At 42.8% G+C, this 17,260-nt stretch overlaps 1 non-coding gene across 1 annotated transcript; it reads left to right on the top strand.

The window, feature by feature from the left end:
• The first annotated feature begins 10,233 nt into the window (after positions 1–10,233).
• LOC147863154 (U6 spliceosomal RNA) lies at positions 10,234–10,333 on the top strand. Its single transcript, XR_015529991.1, has one exon. It is a non-coding gene; the product is annotated as a U6 spliceosomal RNA (small nuclear RNA).
• Positions 10,334–17,260: the final 6,927 nt, after the last annotated feature.

Raw genomic sequence — 17,260 nt, 5'->3', positions numbered from 1 at the left:
ATGGGCAAATTCGGACGACTATCTGCACAAGAGAGAAGCCGACATTCTTTTTCGAGCTACAATATATGCTCCTCATAGAAGAAAACCACGAGGGTGCGTTGACGAGCACGCACACCAACAACAAGATGTTGTACATGGAGGTGGATCAACCCCATGGTCGTGGTGGATGTGCAGGATCGACACACAATGGAGGCGGCCGACATGAGTAGAACCAGGGGCACAACAGAGGTGCCGATAGCAATAGTGGACCCTCCACGGGGAGGGGGAGTCAAGGTGGCCCCGAGAGCTGGAAAAATAGAATCATCAACTACTACTATTGTGGCCAGAAGGGCCATAGGGAAAGCGAATGTTGGAAGAAGAAGGCCGATTCAGACAAAGGCGAATCAAGCAGAGCCAATGGATAACAAAAATTGCACTATGCAGGGGTCTCAGGGCAAGCTAGAATGGGACCCACATTCGTCAGCAAGCACAAAGCCAACCGAATGGGTGTGAGCACCTCGAAGCTGAACGAAGTATGGTAGGTGGACTCTGGCGCATGTTGGAAGAAGAAGGCCGATTCAGACAAAGGCGAATCAAGCAGAGCCAATGGATAACAAAAATCGGTCTACACAGAGGTCTCAAGGCAAGCTAGAATGGGACCCACATTCGTCGAGAAGCACAAAGCCAACCGAATGGGTGTGAGCACCTTGAAGCCGAACGAAGTATGGAGGAGGACTCCGGCGCATCGAACCACATGATGAACCATATGGAATGGTTCACTACTTTGGAGAAACCGGAATAGTTGGGAGTTGTCGAGACTGGTGACGACATCCCTCACCCCATCGAACATATTGGTCATGTCCCTTTGAGCCATTCCGGCCAGAGAGGAATCATGAGGAATATCTTACATGTGCCGATGATCACCAAGAATTTGGTGTCAGTTAGACAAATCATTGATCAACGAATGTAGGTCTGATTCGCTCATCTTGGGTGCTTCATCAAGGAGGAATGTCAGATTATAACACAAGGGCTAAGAGAAGGGAGAATGTTTATCCTCGAAACAGACGACGTCGATGCCGCTATGTTCGCCAAAGGACAAAAGGTTGAATCAGACATCAATCTCTAGCAGAAGTGGATTGGCCATGTCAATTTCCAACGGCTTCAAGAGATGCTAATGAAGAATATGGTTTTCGGTCTGCCAAAATTTAGTGTTCGGAAGGGGTAAGTCTACGAAACTTGGCAACTCGGGAAGCAACATCAGCTTCCTTTCCCCAATGAGTGCAACTAGAGACGTAATAAGCTCGACCTAATCCATTCGGATGTGTGGGGCCTGACACAGAATGTGAGCATAAGAGGGAGCCGATATTTCGTGACCTTCATCAATGACTTCACTCGGCACACATGGGCATGCTTGATCGAGAAGAAAAGAGAAGTATTCTTCTTGTTCCTAAAGGTAAAAAGCCTTGTTGAATGGGAGACATGAAGGAAGGTCAAGTGCTTTAGGTCCGATGGTGGAAAAGTGTACTTTTCCAGCTAGTTCACAAGTTATCTGCAGAAGGAGGGAATTAGACACGAATTCTCCTGCAGATAGACGTCGTAGCAAAATGACGAGGACGAGAGGAAGAACCTGACCATAGAAGAAGACACTAGGGTGATTCTAGAAGAGAAGAGCATGCCCAAGTTCTACTGGGCCGATGCAGTTAGGATGATCGTCTACCTCCAAAATCGGACATCTGCAAACAAAGGAGTGTCGCCACAGGAGCTTTACTTCAGGAAGAAGTTGAATCTGGGACCCAGGAGGGTGTTCGGTAACATTGTGTATGTGTATGTGCCAAATGAAAAGTGGAAGAATTGAACACCAATGCCCAAAAATGTATCTTGGTCGGTTACTTGGATGAGTAAGTCGTGATGTCGTATTCGATGAATTGGTCTCTTGGTATATACCTCCGACCAATCCGACCCCATTCAACTCTGCTCCGAATTTTGAAGATGAGGCTCGTGAGGCCGACATCATGGAAGAAGAAATCGGCATTCTAAATGAGAGTTTGATTCCTTTCAACCGAGTGGTCCGATGGAAGAGCTGAGCTAAAAGGGCCAGCCGATTGAGACCATGCAATCCTCATGGATGAAGATCAAGAGAGGACTTGACCGTGCAATCCTCACAGATGAAGCTGAAGGGATGGTTGCCTCGCAAAGAGAAAGGGAAGAAGAAGATATTGGAGTATGAAAATGATGACAACACGTTGGATCGGAGTGTATCTGACAAGGCCGTGAGTAGCAACGGAGGTCCTCAGGAGTTGAGGACGGATTTGGCTAGGAGGGCCTTGAAATCGGCAAACAAGAAGTTGTGCCGATCGACTCACCACAAGAACCCCATGCTCCGATATGAATACAACAAGTACATGATGTAGAAATCTGCAAGCTGAAGAGCTACGCAAAGGCATCACAATATGCCAAATGGAAATCGGCAATGGAGGAAGAAATGAAAGCATTGGCCGAAAATGAGACTTGGGACCTCGATGACCCCCCAAAGGGAGTCAAGCCGATCGGATGAAGATGGGTGTATAAAGTCAAATACAACCACGACGGCATCATCAACAAGTACAAGGCCCGATTGGTGGCCAAGGCCTATGCACAAACATATGGTATCAATTACAATGAGACATTTGCACTCATACCAAAAATGACAACCGCCCATGTGGTGCTAGCCGTAGTGGCGGCAAAGGGTTGGCATCTAAATCAGATGGATGTAAAGAATGCTTTCCTATGAAGCAACCTTGAGGAATAGTTCTATATTGTTCAACCACCCAAATTTCAATCGGTACTGAACAAGTCGGCAGTCTGCCGACTGAGAGAAATCCCTTTACAGACTAAAGCAAGCCCCTCATGCTTGGAATGCATAAATCAAGCAACGCTGGCATCGGACGGGGTTTCAGTAGTCAACGTCTGAGTCTTCCTTGTTTTTTAGTCAAGGTCAAAATGGGCCAGTATGCATACTGCTATGTGTTGATGACCCGGTCATCGCCAGGGTCGACCTTAATGAAATCGGACGTGTAAAGTCTCAATTGTTAGCAACATTCATAATGAAGGATCTAGGGACCTTCATTACTTCCCCGAGATCCAAGTGATCTGAAGATCTAACAGAAAATTGGTCAGTCAAAGACAATATGTCCCGAATATGTTATTCAAATTTGGCATGATGGATTGTCGATCTGTCACGATTCCTCTCGATAGGAATCAAAAGCTTCGCAATGATTCAACACCGGCTTGTGACATGACAAGGTTTCGGCAAATTGTCGGAAGCCTCATATACTTGACTATCATCTTGCCAGATCTTAGTTATTGTTGGGAAATCGGTCTCTCCGGATGGGATCTGGTGATGAATAAAGAGGACCCGGTGAGAACCGGAAGAGAAGACATATCTGTAATATGTTTTGAGTAAGCCTATTGAGGCTATATTTGTAAATAGCCCTAAGTTCATATAAGTATAAATATGACTTAGGGCAATCACTTTGTAAGGGTTGTTGTTATTGTCATATTGTTGTATAGAGAGAGCGACAGAGAGAGAGTGTGAGTGTGAGATACAAAGCGATACTCTGTTGTAACCACCGGTTGGCGAAGATACAGAGCTTGAGGTTGTTGCCGTCGAGGCTCTGATTGTACCTTTCTCCTATAGTGATAATTGGAGTCTGTGGGGTCCTGTGGTTTTTCCCATTTAGGGTTTTCCACGTAAATATCCTGTGTATTTCCTTTGTATACTCTCCACTTCCCATTTCTGTGTTTCATTCTCAGAGAAGTGTTCAAGACTTGGTTGTAGCCGAGCAATATTCCGCGTTATTCTTTTCAATCTGGTATCAGAGCGAACAACACAGGAAATGGAAGAATCATTCAGTGGCATGTTCAAGCTCACCGGCTCCAACTACTTAGTGTGGAAGTCGAAGATGAGTGACATGTTGGTGGTTAAAGATCTTTGGTTGCTGGTTCAGTTTGGGGACAAAAGACGAGATAGGATCGACGCCACAGTGTACGAGGTGATGCACATGAAGACAACGGCCTACATCCGGTGCTTCATCAACATGAGCCTATACAACAACTTCAATGAAGAGAGCAAGGGTCATGAACTTTGGGAGAATGGCATCATGTTCCAGAACAAGAATGTTGTTAATCGGGTTTCGGTATTCCGGAAGCTAGTGAGGCTCCGGTACCAGGACGGCTCTAGTATGGCGGAGCACATGAATGCCTTCCAGGGGATGATACATCAACCAACCTCATTGGAAGTACCTCTCACCGATGAGGTACTCACATTGCTCCTGCTCGGTTCCCTCCCGGATAGTTGGGAGACGTTAGTTGTCACGTTGGGCAACACCGGGATGGAAGGAAAACAGTTGTCCCTAGCAAGGGTAAAATCAAGCTTGCTAGATGAAGAAGTTGGCCGGAAGGACCGGGAGTCCGGAACCGATCCGAAGGCCTTGGTCACGGAAGATGACCACAACCAGGGAAGAGGCCGGTATCGGAGTCCCCAAAACCGGGACAAATCGGGGACAAGGTTGAAGTCAAGGGGGAGGCCCACATGCTTCTATTGCGGGAAGCCGAGACACTTCCAGAAGAGCTGTCAGCATTTTCGGAAAGAGAAAGAAACTGGCACCATCGATTCGAAGAAGAGTTCGGACCGAAACGGTTCAGACCGGAGAGGCCCGGATCGGAAGGGAATGTCGGCGATTGCGACAAGTGAAGAAGAACTTATGCTCATTACTGAAGAGAATGAGTTAAACCTTGTCGGCGACGAGACAACGTGGGTTGTCGATTCCGAAGCGTCGTTCCACCTGACACCGGATCGGAAATGCTTCTCATCCTACATAGCCGGTGATCATGGTTTTGTCCAGATGGGGAATGAAGGCACATGCCGAATTATTGGCATAGGATATGTGTTGTTAACGACATCAACCAGATGCAAATTGTTGCTAAAGGATGTCCGACATGTTCCGGAGGTTCGACTGAACCTGATATCAGTCGGTCGGCTAGATTATGAAGGCTATACAAGTAGCATCCGGAATGGAGTTATGAAGTTCAGCAAGGGAATCTTGATAGTGGCTCGAGCCCGGAAGATCAACACTCTGTACTTGATGAATGCCCGGATATGCCAAGAAGAAGTGAACGTAGCTTCCGACACTATCGGTGAGCTGTGGCACAAAAGACTGTGTCACATGAGTGAGAAGGGGATGAAGAGGCTTGCCGAAGACAACCTCATTCCGGTGAAGGGCATGCACCGATTGCCTAGCCGGCAAACAAAACCGAACCTCCTTCCAGTCAAGACCACCGATGAGACGGAATGCACCACTAGAGTTGGTGCATGCTGACGTGTGTCAAGTGGACACGAAGTCACATGCCGGATCGCAGTACTTCGTGATGTTCATAGATGACCACAGTCGGAAGTTGTGGGTCTCACAACTGAAAACGAAGGATCAAGTGCTATCCGTCTTCAAGGAGCTCCACGCGAGAGTGGAAATAGAAACCGGCTGGAAGCTAAAGGCGGTTCGAGCAGATAACGGAGGAGAATACCGGGGGCAGTTCGAGGAGTACTGTCGATCGAAGGGAATCTGGCTCGAGTTTACCATGCTAAAGACGCTAAAACTAAACGGGCTGGCGAAAAGGATGAACTGAACCATAATGGACAGAGTCCGGAGAATGCTCGCACATGTCAAGTTACCCAAGATGTTTTGGGCTGAGGTGCTGATGACAACGACCTACGTGATAAACAAATCACCCTCAGTACCCTTGGGAGGAGACTCACGTTAGAAAGTATGGACCGACGAAGATGTATCTGTTGGGAATATGTGCCTCCAGTGGGAGGATGATCCGACTGTTTGGAAAGACGACAGTCGAAGAGTCGGAAAACAAGAGCCGAGTTGATGAGGGACACGGCTGAGGCCGTCCCTCCAATGGGAGGAAGATCCAACCGTCAGGAAAGCCGATAGTTGAGGAGCCGAGTTGATGAGGGACTCGACTGTCGGCCTCGGCCTTGGCCGAAACCGGAATCGTGTAAATAGCCAACTCGGGAGACTATATTTGTAAATAGTTTAAGTGTGCACCCCATGAGGGCTACGTATGTAAATAGCCAGAAAAGTTGCGTAAGTATATATGTAACTAGGGCAAACTTTAACTGTGTGTAACAGAGTACAGAAGTTGTAGTGCGCGGTATAGCGTGAGAGAGACAGAGAGAGACAGAGAGAGTGTGAGAGAGAGAAGCGTGAGCCGCACCATAGCTGTGTGAGTAACAGCAGACGCGAAGAGCCCTGTGCGGCTGATACACTTGACAGAGTGTTGTATTCCTCTCGGTGTTGTATATCCACTATTTGTATAAGTGAAGTTATGTTCACCCATGGTTTTCCCCGTTTTAGGGTTCCCATGTAAATCTCTGTGTACATCTGTTTGACTTGTCTTTCTTGCATTTTTCTGTGATTCATATTTCAGTGCGTAGTTCGTTTATTGTGATCTATTCCGCATCGATTTCTCAACAGTATCTTACCGGCATCTGAAGGTGTTCAGGTGTCTCGCATACGTGCATGTTGCGAAGGACAAGAGAGAAAAGCTGGATCCGAAGTCCCGACCATGCATATTCCTTGGATACGGGGACGATGAGTTCGGTTACCAGGTGTGGGATCCGGTTGACAAGAAGGTGTTCTGGAGTCGGGACATAGTCTTCATGGAAGATAGGATCATTACCAATTGGAAGTCGGAGAAGAAGGTGATGAACTCCGGATCATTCTATGAAAACCGGCTTGAGGACACAAGGACTTACCCGGTAACCAGATGACACTCGAGGAACCGGCCGAATATGGACAAGAAACCGAACCGACCGAAGAAGAAGAAGAAGAAGAAGAAGAAGACACCGGAACAGCACAAGATCCCGAATCAGATGAGGATGAGGAACAAACGAAGGAACCGGCAGTCAGAAACCAAGGACGAAGATATCCTCTCAGAGAGAGAAGAGCCCCCTAGAGATTTCCGGATGCAGATCACGTGTTGCTAACCGATGAGGGCAAGCCGAAAAGCTTCGAAGAAGCAAAGAGAGACACCCACAACCGCAAGTGGTTGTGTGCCATGCAAGATAAGATGGATTCCCTGCATGAGAACCACACGTATGAACTGACAAAGTTGCCGAAAGGAAAGAGGGCACTCCGGAACAAGTGGGTGTACAAGCTGAAACCGGGAGATGCCGGAAACCCACCAAGATACAAAGCCTGGATCGTGGTGAAGGGGTTCTTGCAGAAGGAAGGAGTAGATTTCGATGAGACCTTTGCCCCAGTAGTAAAGATGACATCCATCCAGACGGTATTGGGCATAGCGGCAAGCATGGACCTCAAGGTAGAGCAACTGGACGTCAAGACAACATTCCTAAATGGAGACCTCAAAGAAGAGGTCTACATGCATCAACCGGAAGGATTTGAGAGGAAAGGGAAGGAGCACCTGGTGTGTCGGCTGAAGAAGAGCCTAGACGGACTGAAGCAAGCTCCCCGGCAATGGTACCGGAAGTTCGACTCCTTCATGATCGACCAAGGGTACCACAAGAAGCAGGCCGATCACTGCATGTTTGTGAAGAAATTTGATGGAGGAGATTTCCTGATACTCCTCCTATATGTAGATGATATGTTGATCGTCGGACGAGACCAAGGCAAGATTTGGATGCTGAAGAAGGCTCTAAACTAGACCTTCTCAATGAAAGACTTGGGGCCGGCAAGACAGATATTGGGAATGCACATCATTCGGGACCGGTCAAAGAAGCTGTTGTGGTTGTCACAAGAGAAGTATGTGACAAAGGTGCTTCAATGGTTCAACATGTCGGAGGCGAAACCGGTCGGATCGACACTTCCGACAAACTGCAAGCTATCCGGAAAACAAAGCCCGAGGACAAAGCGCGAGAAGACGGATATGATGAAGATACCATATGCCTATGCCGTCGGGAGCTTCGTGCTACCATTCCCGGATGAAACATATCCAGCGGAGGTACCACTGGATCCAAGAGAGAGTAGAAGATCAAGAGTTCGCACTGACGAAGATCCACATGGAGGAGAATGGGTCAGACATGCTGACCAAGGTCCTGACAGCCGACAAGCTGGATGCGTGCCAAAAGCAGATCGGGCTGACAAGATATCCCATGCCGGAGTGAAGGGGGAGATTGTTGGGAAATCGGTCTCTCCGGATGGGATTCGGTGATGAATAAAGAGGACCCGGTGAGAACCAAAAGAGATCCGGAATCCGGAGGAGACCCGGTGAGAACCGGAAGAGAAGACATATCTGTAAATATGTTTTGAGTAAGCCCATTGAGGCTATATTTGTAAATAACCCTAAGTTCATATAAGTATAAATATGACTTAGGGAAATCACTTTGTAAGGGTTGTTGTTATTGTCATATTGTTGTATAGAGAGAGCAACACAGAGAGAGAGAGAGAGAGAGAGAGTGTGTGTGTGTGTGTGTGAGATATAGGGCGATACTCTACTGTAACCGCCGGTTGGCGAAGATACAAAGCTCGAGGTCATTGCCTCCGAGGCTTTGATTGTACCTTTCTCCTATAGTGATAGTTGGAGTTTGTGGGGTCCCGTGGTTTTTCCCATTTAGGGTTTTCCACGTAAACATCTTGTGTATTTCCTTTGTGTTCTCTCCACTTCCCATTTCTGTGTTTCATTCTCAAAGAAGTGTTCAAAACTCGGTTGTGGCCGAGCAATATTCCGCGTTATTCTTTTCAGTTATCTGGTCAGACTGATAAGTCAATTTATGTTGAAGCCGACGATCGAAGACCTTCAATGTGTGCATTGAATACTAAGGTATGCCAGCGGCACTAAGGACCGTGGATTGATGTATCAGGCAGGTGTAGTTGAACAGTTAGTCGGCTACATGGATGTCAATTGGGCTAGAAACGCAGGCGATCGCCGATCAACATCTGTTCTCTTTAGGGAGTGCAGTGATCACCTGGTGTAGTAAGAAGCAGTCGACAGTAGCAGTATCGATCATTGAAGGCAAATATCGAGGAGCGGTTGTCGCTATGTGCGAAGCCATATGGCTCAAGCGGCTATTGAAGGATCTGCATGTGGAGGTTGCAAATCCGACGGTGATTTTCTGCGATAACCTCAGCAACATCTAGCTCATGAAGAACCTCATATTCCATGCTCGCACTAAGCACATAGAAGTGCATTATCACTTCATGCGCAAGTGCGTTCTCAATGGTGACGTCAAACTGAAATACGTTCTGACCGATCGGCAAGTGGCCAACATCTTCACCAAACCTTTTGGACTCAACAAGTTGCGGTAATTCTCCGGCCTGCTTGGGCTACAACACCTCGATGTGCCGAACTTGAGGGGGAGGGTCAAGGAGGGGTTAGCTGAGAGAGTTGTGAGATTAAAAGGATGCAAATCGGCTAGGGGGAGACCAACCAACTAGGGGATCAGTAGAGAAGATGAGCTAGAGCTAGAGCTAGCCGAAAGCAAGTGGAGAGCCAATGGAAAAGATGAATAAGAGACAACTGATTCAAATAAAGGAGATGATTCGGATGAGCCGAATCATGTAAGCGCCGAGTGGTTGAGAAAGCAGCCATAGCCGACGATGATGCGGAGAAGCCGACGGATCGAAGGGCATCGAAGCCATAAAGGCAAGAAGAAGGTCGATGAGGGCCTTGGGAGCAAATTAGCTGACGAACGGGTCAAGGAGTGCAAGACCAGATATGTCATGGAGTGCAGGCTAGAATGCATAAAACTAGGAGAAACTAGAGCAAAGGACTAGCTCGACCTGACGAGGTGACCTCAAGTTGAGCTTGAGGGGGTGTTGAGTGACAAGCTCAACATGCCCAATCGGCTGAAGAAGCCGAACGCCGGATCGGCTTGGAGAAAGATCAGTTGAAGAAGTCAACGGCCGGATTGGCTTGGAGCTGACAGGTTGTTGGAGGCCTATATTCCTATTTTTAGTAATAGGAATGTCGTAGGCAATTAGTGTTAGAGGCTCATTGAAGAGCATTCAAGTACTTGTTAGTACTTGTGTTAGCCCACTGCCAGTGCTTGTATATAAAGTGCTCTATGAGCACATTTGTTTGTACTAAGTATTTTGAATAGAAGGTTGTTGTTGTCTGCTCTACTTAGTCTCTCTCTCTATATATATACTTACCTTCATACTTACATACTCTGTGTTTTTCCTAACTATCGGCCGAGTCATTGTCCGAAAGCTTTTGCGTACTCTAATTCTTTACACATCCCCCAATGGTAAAGTCCCTTCGGGGACATTTACTAAAATTAACGATACAAAGAATATTAGCATGACCCCTAGCAAGGATGACACGCACAAATCAAGAAATGCTCTCTCTCTCTCTCTCTCTCTCTCTCTCTCTCTCTCTCTCTCTCTCTCTCTCTCTCTTTGTGAAGAGATTAGGACACTATTGAAAGAGAATGTTAAGCTACAAATTGTTGTAATTGAGAATGAAAGTCTTAAGAAAATGGTTGCAAAACTTGAAGATGAGATTCAAGAATGTAAGAAAGCTTCTTTCGAAATAAATGCGCACCTTAAGAAGATTGAGTTAAAGGAAACATTAAAAGAAGAAAAATTGGACATGATGAGGCAAGCTATAAGTGAGATGAAAAATGTATGCACAACAAAGTCATGGGCGGATGTATATAGTGGGGATGTGGTATCAAACTCATCTATTATGCATGTGATGAATCAAGAAAAGAATATAGAAAGCACAGATGTCTGAGAATTGAAAGAACGTGAACAACGATCAAAGAACATTGTCATCCATGGGAATAAAGAGGAGAGTGTGGAAAGGCCATCAGTGAACTCTTTAGCATGCATTATAGTATGTTGGATGTGAATGTATATGGGGCACACCGAGTTGGGAAACATGGTGCTACTCAGTCCGGAGAAAGGCCTATTGTATAGACATTGGCGGATGATACTCATACTCGAAAATAGTTGGGTATACCTCAAAGGTATGCAACGCTTTGTGAGTGAAGATCGTACTGTCTCACAACACAATGCCGATCGCAAAGCATATGAAGAAAATTTGAAAAATAAGGTTAAGGATGTGCCTAAAGACGGAAATGTAGGCAAATAGGGACACATGGCCTATGATACTAACCCACGTCTTCTACAACTGTGCTTTTGGAATTGCAATGGATACACATGGAATGCGGGATTTGGCATAGAGGAGTTCACCGATGATTCAGATATCACACTCCTTGTTCGAACATAGGAGCATGATACTCAAAGGATTCAAGGTTTAAGAAACTATAATGTACACTCTTTGATATGGGAGAAAAATCCAAGACAAAGAAGAGGACAAGGAGGGGTGGCATGTTTGATTAAGAAGGAAATAGAGAAATATGTATTGATCATAAAAAATGATGAACATAAATGCTACATATGGCTCAAAATATAAACACCTAATGATTTGTCTACTTTTGTAGTTGGATGTTACATTCATCATCAAGATTCTAACTTTTATGCTTGTTTGGATAAAGATCAACCTTTTGCCAATCTAGAAGATGATATTGCTTATTTCAAATCCAAAGGGGAAGTTATTGTCTTTGGTGACTTGAATGCTCATACACGAAGTTTCCAACTTGATGCACAAGAATCTATCATGCCACATTTCTCAAGGATGCAAGAGGATATGCAAATGTATAGCCGGTCTTCTAGTGATGAAAACGATTTGGACCAATTTGGGAAGTTACTCCTACAAATGAGCAATAGTACCGTATTGCTTATTGCAAATGGAGCTTCCTTATGGCCCAACACTAATGGTTTTACATGTAGAAAACATAACGGAAATAGTGTGATTGACTATGTGCTACTTTCCGAAGGTATTTTTGATCGTATACATAAATTTTCACTTGGTGAATGGACACCGAAATCTGATCATAGGGCTTTATGTATTGACCTCAAATGTATGCATAGGTTTGATTGTGAGAAGGCCATTGAAGATAATAAACAATTGCACTTTAGCATGAACCTTAAGCGAGCGCCCATGTATTCCAAGATGGTTAAGGATATGTTACAAATGACAAAGATACAACATGGTGCCACACTAGAATGCAAATGGAAAGATTTTAAGAAATTCATTCTCTCATGTACAAACTAATGTTTTTTGACCAACCGCACGTCTTGGAAATGCACCAAGAAATGTAATTCAAAGAAAAAACCGGTTTGATAAAGAATGTTGTGATAAAGAATGGCTTGAGTAGGATGGTCATCCTCAGGCTTCACCTAACCAGGCGATGCACCGATGTCGTGAACAACTTTGAAGTTATTGTTAGCTTTGCCCATCTGAGTTGTGAAGTCGAGGGATTGCCTACGTCAATCCACAATGGGATTGTGTGTCACTAACTAGGACAACCCTAGAATGACAGGATGCTGAGGGGAAGAAATTAGATTGAATGCAATCGTTTCCCGATGAGATCCCATAAAGAGCTCTAGTGGAATCATTTCTTCTATGATGGCACCCGACAAGAGCGGTTGTCCGTCAATAACCTTGACCGGAATAAGCTTTGTTTTGACGACCTTAGGGATGGAGTGTGTATGGCCAAAGAGAAATTCCATAAAACTTGTCGTGGATCTAGAATCAAGTAGGGCAATGGTTCTGCCATTCGAACCGTTGTTGCCATGAGACTTAGCTCACATGCATTGCAATGTGAGACGAGGCATTGGGCCACAAGTGATGAGAGTGGCCATCTATGCACACTTTACCCTAACCAAGTTCGAGAGTTTGAGTATCACACTTTGATACAATGCTCTGCCTTTGTTCATGTTCGACCATGCTTTCCATACATCTTCGACCAAGCCCAATCCTTGCACGAATTTCTCTCACAACCACAATGTGCACTCCCAATTGCAACATTCATTGGTAAAGTTCTTGACCATCGAGAGTCGCTACTCATTTTCACATGTAGCACGTGAAATGTAATATTTTTGGTCTCATAGGTCATATTTGACCTCCAAAGACAATAATAGAATCTATCTATCTCTCTCTTCTTCTTCTTCTTCTTCCTTTCGTCGACATGGTATATATATATATATATATATATATATATTAGAACAATATGAAATGCAAAATACCCTCTTCTTTTTGTCGTCTACATGAAGATCTTATGGCAAAATGTGACCAAGGCAATATGGTGTAAATCATAATCCTCTAAGGACAAGGTGGTTGCAAACCTCACTCGCAAAAACTTACTAAATCAATTTATATACATCATAGAGACCATCAAAGAAGAAGCTATTTCTAGTTGTATTGTATAGCAAACCCCAACCTCAAAGGCAATAAAACACTACCTTATATAATTGGGAATGTAAAGGTCTAGCTTCTTAAAAAAAAACCACATAAAGGGCAACGAAACAACTAAAAATAGCTTTATATTGGGCATCCTCCCTAATAATTGTATATAAAAAACAATGCCTCAACGTTTCAAGCTGTTCCATGTTAATGGTGCTGAAAGTTGCAACAAAACAACTGAAAATAGCTTTATATTGGGCATCCTTCCAAAGTTGTTTTGCATACAAATATTAAAGCTTCCTATACAAACTTGCCCATAATTTCCTTCCAAAGGACTGCTTCTACATTGAAGTAAAATGAGATTCTATCATGTCTCCAACCTTGATTCCTGTATAAAATACATAAAGTAATGTGCCATGTAACCAATGCCTTCGTGATTAACCCCTCTCTCCTCTCTCTCCTCTCTCTCTCTCTCTCTCTCTCTCTCTCTCTCTCTCTCACACACACACACACACACACACACATGTGGATGACCAATCTAGCCCCAATGACATGGTATGTACTTGGAACATTCGTGGATCGTACTTGGCCTTCATTGATAAAAATTAAAGAAACATCATTTGAATCAAGCAAACAACCATATTTTGCAAGTGTCACCCCTTTGTGCACCACCTCATATATTGTAACCAAAAGGGATCATCAAAATTGACCAAGAAATGTCTATCATCCATGAAGGCCTCATCCATTCTCAATGTATCTATGATGTATGGCTTTGAGATGCCAAATTTGTAAATAAATTTTACACCTATTGACATAGACTTTTCTACTTTGTTCATTTTCATGATATTATATGAAATAATTATTCATAGTTTGAGTTTCTAGTCTTATGTGCCTTTCGGCATCTAGGAGATATTCATATATATATTAGGCTTTCGCTATTGATTCACAAATGAGGATCAAAATCCTCTAAGGACTTTGATTTGCTTTTGTCTCATAGATGATTTGGCTACACTTACCAGCACAAAAACGCAAATTTGAAAATGATTTGCGAATGTATTTTGTCACACGTGGAGGCTTTCATGTACCAATGATTGGAGGTGGTTACATAAAGAAAATAAACAAGTTGGAGGTGGGTATATCATTGCGGGTGTGGCCGTTGTCCATTCCACGCTAACCCGGAAGATAGAAAGAGATAGAAATAGTTGTACGAAAGAAAAAGAAAAAGAAAAAGGGTAAGAAAGAGCACATCACTACTTTCACAAAACACCCTCATGTGCAACAATACCCATCTATATCTCTCTTGCTTGCCCATTTGCAGTGGGCCTCACACTCTAAGGTATTCTAAGTCTCTAGCACTTGTCGAGCAAAAACGACAACCATCCATATATTGTGTATCCTTGTGGATGTGTGTTGTCGACGAGCTTAGTCTTGTCCTTTTCTCACTCATTAATGCACTAGACTACACTATTTCCAACTCACATTGATGATAACAAAACTTTCATCCTATATTTTACAAAGGCAAAGCTTTAAATGGGGTATAAGGAGGCAATTGAGCAATCCTACTTCATGCAATGTGTGTATTGACATCATTGAGAAGTGGAATCTCTCTAGGGGGGGCCCCAAGAAAGTTTTTTCTAACATGAGTTCCTAGACAAGATCATTGTCATAAAATTAGCAACGTACATGTATAGCCAAGTTATGATATTGTGAAGCTAATTTCATAATTCAAAACTTGACATTTTTTATAAGTCGACAATTTTATTGATTGACTTATCATGATAGGAATCTATGTGTTTAACATAAGAACAATGCACCAAAATGTTGGCATTCACAGAGTAAGGTAGTGTTGGATCATCTTAACAATTAACAATACTAAATATTCTTGGCACGCAAGACTTAAGGACTTGCGACGAGGAAACCCCACCGAAGAAAGAGCTAAGAATATAAGATAACGATTCCCACAACTTAAGTTGGTGAGCATGTGTTTGTATAGATTGAGCATATATGTACACCTAAACCATGTGTATGCAAATATTGTCATATTATTCATGTACACAAAATATTTCCATACCATAATATTGTAACGTATCGAGATGTTTTAGATTCTAACGATAACAAAAACAAGAGAAATGAGAAACATAATAATGCAAATTGGTATTCAAATATTAATAAATGTATGAGAAATAGATAATGCATATTACCGTTAGAAATATGAGATATATAAAAGTAGACTAAATAATGTAAAATGTTGAAAGAGATCGTTGTAGAGTGAATTACAACTCAAAAGATAAGGTTGTCATGCAAAGGAAATTTAGTATTATATATTTACACTTGAAATAGGATGCTGAAATGAATAGACATGATTATGTATAAGTTGGGTGATAGAGACATATATGGAAGAGTCACATGGGGGTGTGTGTGTTTTGGAGTGAAGTACAACCAAAAGGTAAAGTGGCGTTGAAAGTAAAGGAGGGTGTGCAATGGCATGGATTGGGCGGTTGAGTAGGCCACACATTTCATGAAAGATATATAGTTTTAGTTGAACAAATTATTCGACGTGGTTCGATAGAGACAACCTTGCACGAAAAGCCTATCGTTTGAACAGTGAACATACTGCTAATGCACCCATCATCCATTTATTTGAGCCGTTGTTATCCAATTCTCAGAAGAAAAACCAATTCGAATGAGGTTCCACAAAAATCTATTATGCCCTCCAAGTGTTCGAAAAATAACCCTAATATAGTGGAAGTTGCACTTGTTGAGTATTTAAAATTTGAAAGCATCGATACCTCCAAATATGTTGGGCTGGTTTTGAAGCAAAAAGAAAGGTTTCAAATACTAAAATATTTAAACTGATTGGACCAAGGCCAATACTATTACTCTTTGGTAAAATATTTGGGTTATAATTCAAGGAAAATACAACTATACACACATCCTATGAAAGTATTCCTAGTGTTGTTATATTTAGTATGAACTCTTCCAAAGGCTATTTGGACTCGTCAGCATTATTAGTTTTGCTTGGTGGAAAATAGGAAATTTTGTTTTTTATTTTGGGTATTTCTTTAATGATTTTCTATGCATATTTTTGTTGTGAAAATTGATTAACATTAGGGGTTTATTATTTTTTCCATGACTAATAATGTAAGGAAGTCGATATTGTTTCCAATCCTTCATCACATTGTCACAATTTATTCATCATTGATGAACCCAAGAAGTAGACCCTTCGAATTTTCCATATTGTTTTCAAAGAGAAAAATCTAGACAAGGATGTAAAACAAACAAACAACGTAAAGCTTACCTAGGACAAAATGCAAAACCCTCAAGCATGCCATACTTCATCAACCATGTCTTCTGAGAAAAAAAAAAGACTACCTATGTCATTTTTTATATTGGTCGTTGCCATAGATTGGTTGGGAACATTACTTTTCTGAATGTCCACGTTCCATTTTCATGCATGAAAAAGGGTATAATAAATATGTAGAGTGAATACAAAAGTTCTAAACAGTGGTGGATCCTTAGCTAGTGTTTCCAATTGAAACCAAGTAGACTATTTTATAAGTGCGTAATTACCTCACATGTTTCCTTAAATCTTTTCCAAAGGCATTTGGGAGCACATAGACATTTAAATACTCCAATTAATGCTTTTAATGAGCATTTCAATGCAGAGTTTATATGTAAGTATTGAATTTTGGGGATACAAAAAGCCTATCGTTGGAACGAAACTAACAAATGACACAATGAGAGGCTCTAATACCAATGGGGGGGGGTTCAATTATGGATAAGATCCAAAGAAATGTATACCAATGAAAAAAATTCAACGCATTTTTTGTGCATTCAAGCCTTACTTTAGTTACTTGATTATTTGGCACGATTAAAATAAGAAGGGTATCTAAAATTCATGCATACATTATAAAGAGATTTTGGGGAGAGAATGATGAGTGGGGATAAATCAAGTTTAAATGTCATTCAAGATTCAAGTTTTTACTTTTAAAGTAGAATGTGACAATTTGTCTCACAATTTTGCTCG

This window comes from Azolla caroliniana, unplaced genomic scaffold (assembly GCF_043228905.1).
Source record: "Azolla caroliniana isolate FFs.n. ecotype wild unplaced genomic scaffold, voAzoCaro1.0.p SCAF_6, whole genome shotgun sequence".
NCBI classification, from domain to species: domain Eukaryota; kingdom Viridiplantae; phylum Streptophyta; class Polypodiopsida; order Salviniales; family Salviniaceae; genus Azolla; species Azolla caroliniana.
The sequence above is the reverse complement of the archived record's forward strand: the minus strand, read 5'-3'. Positions and strand labels throughout refer to the sequence as shown.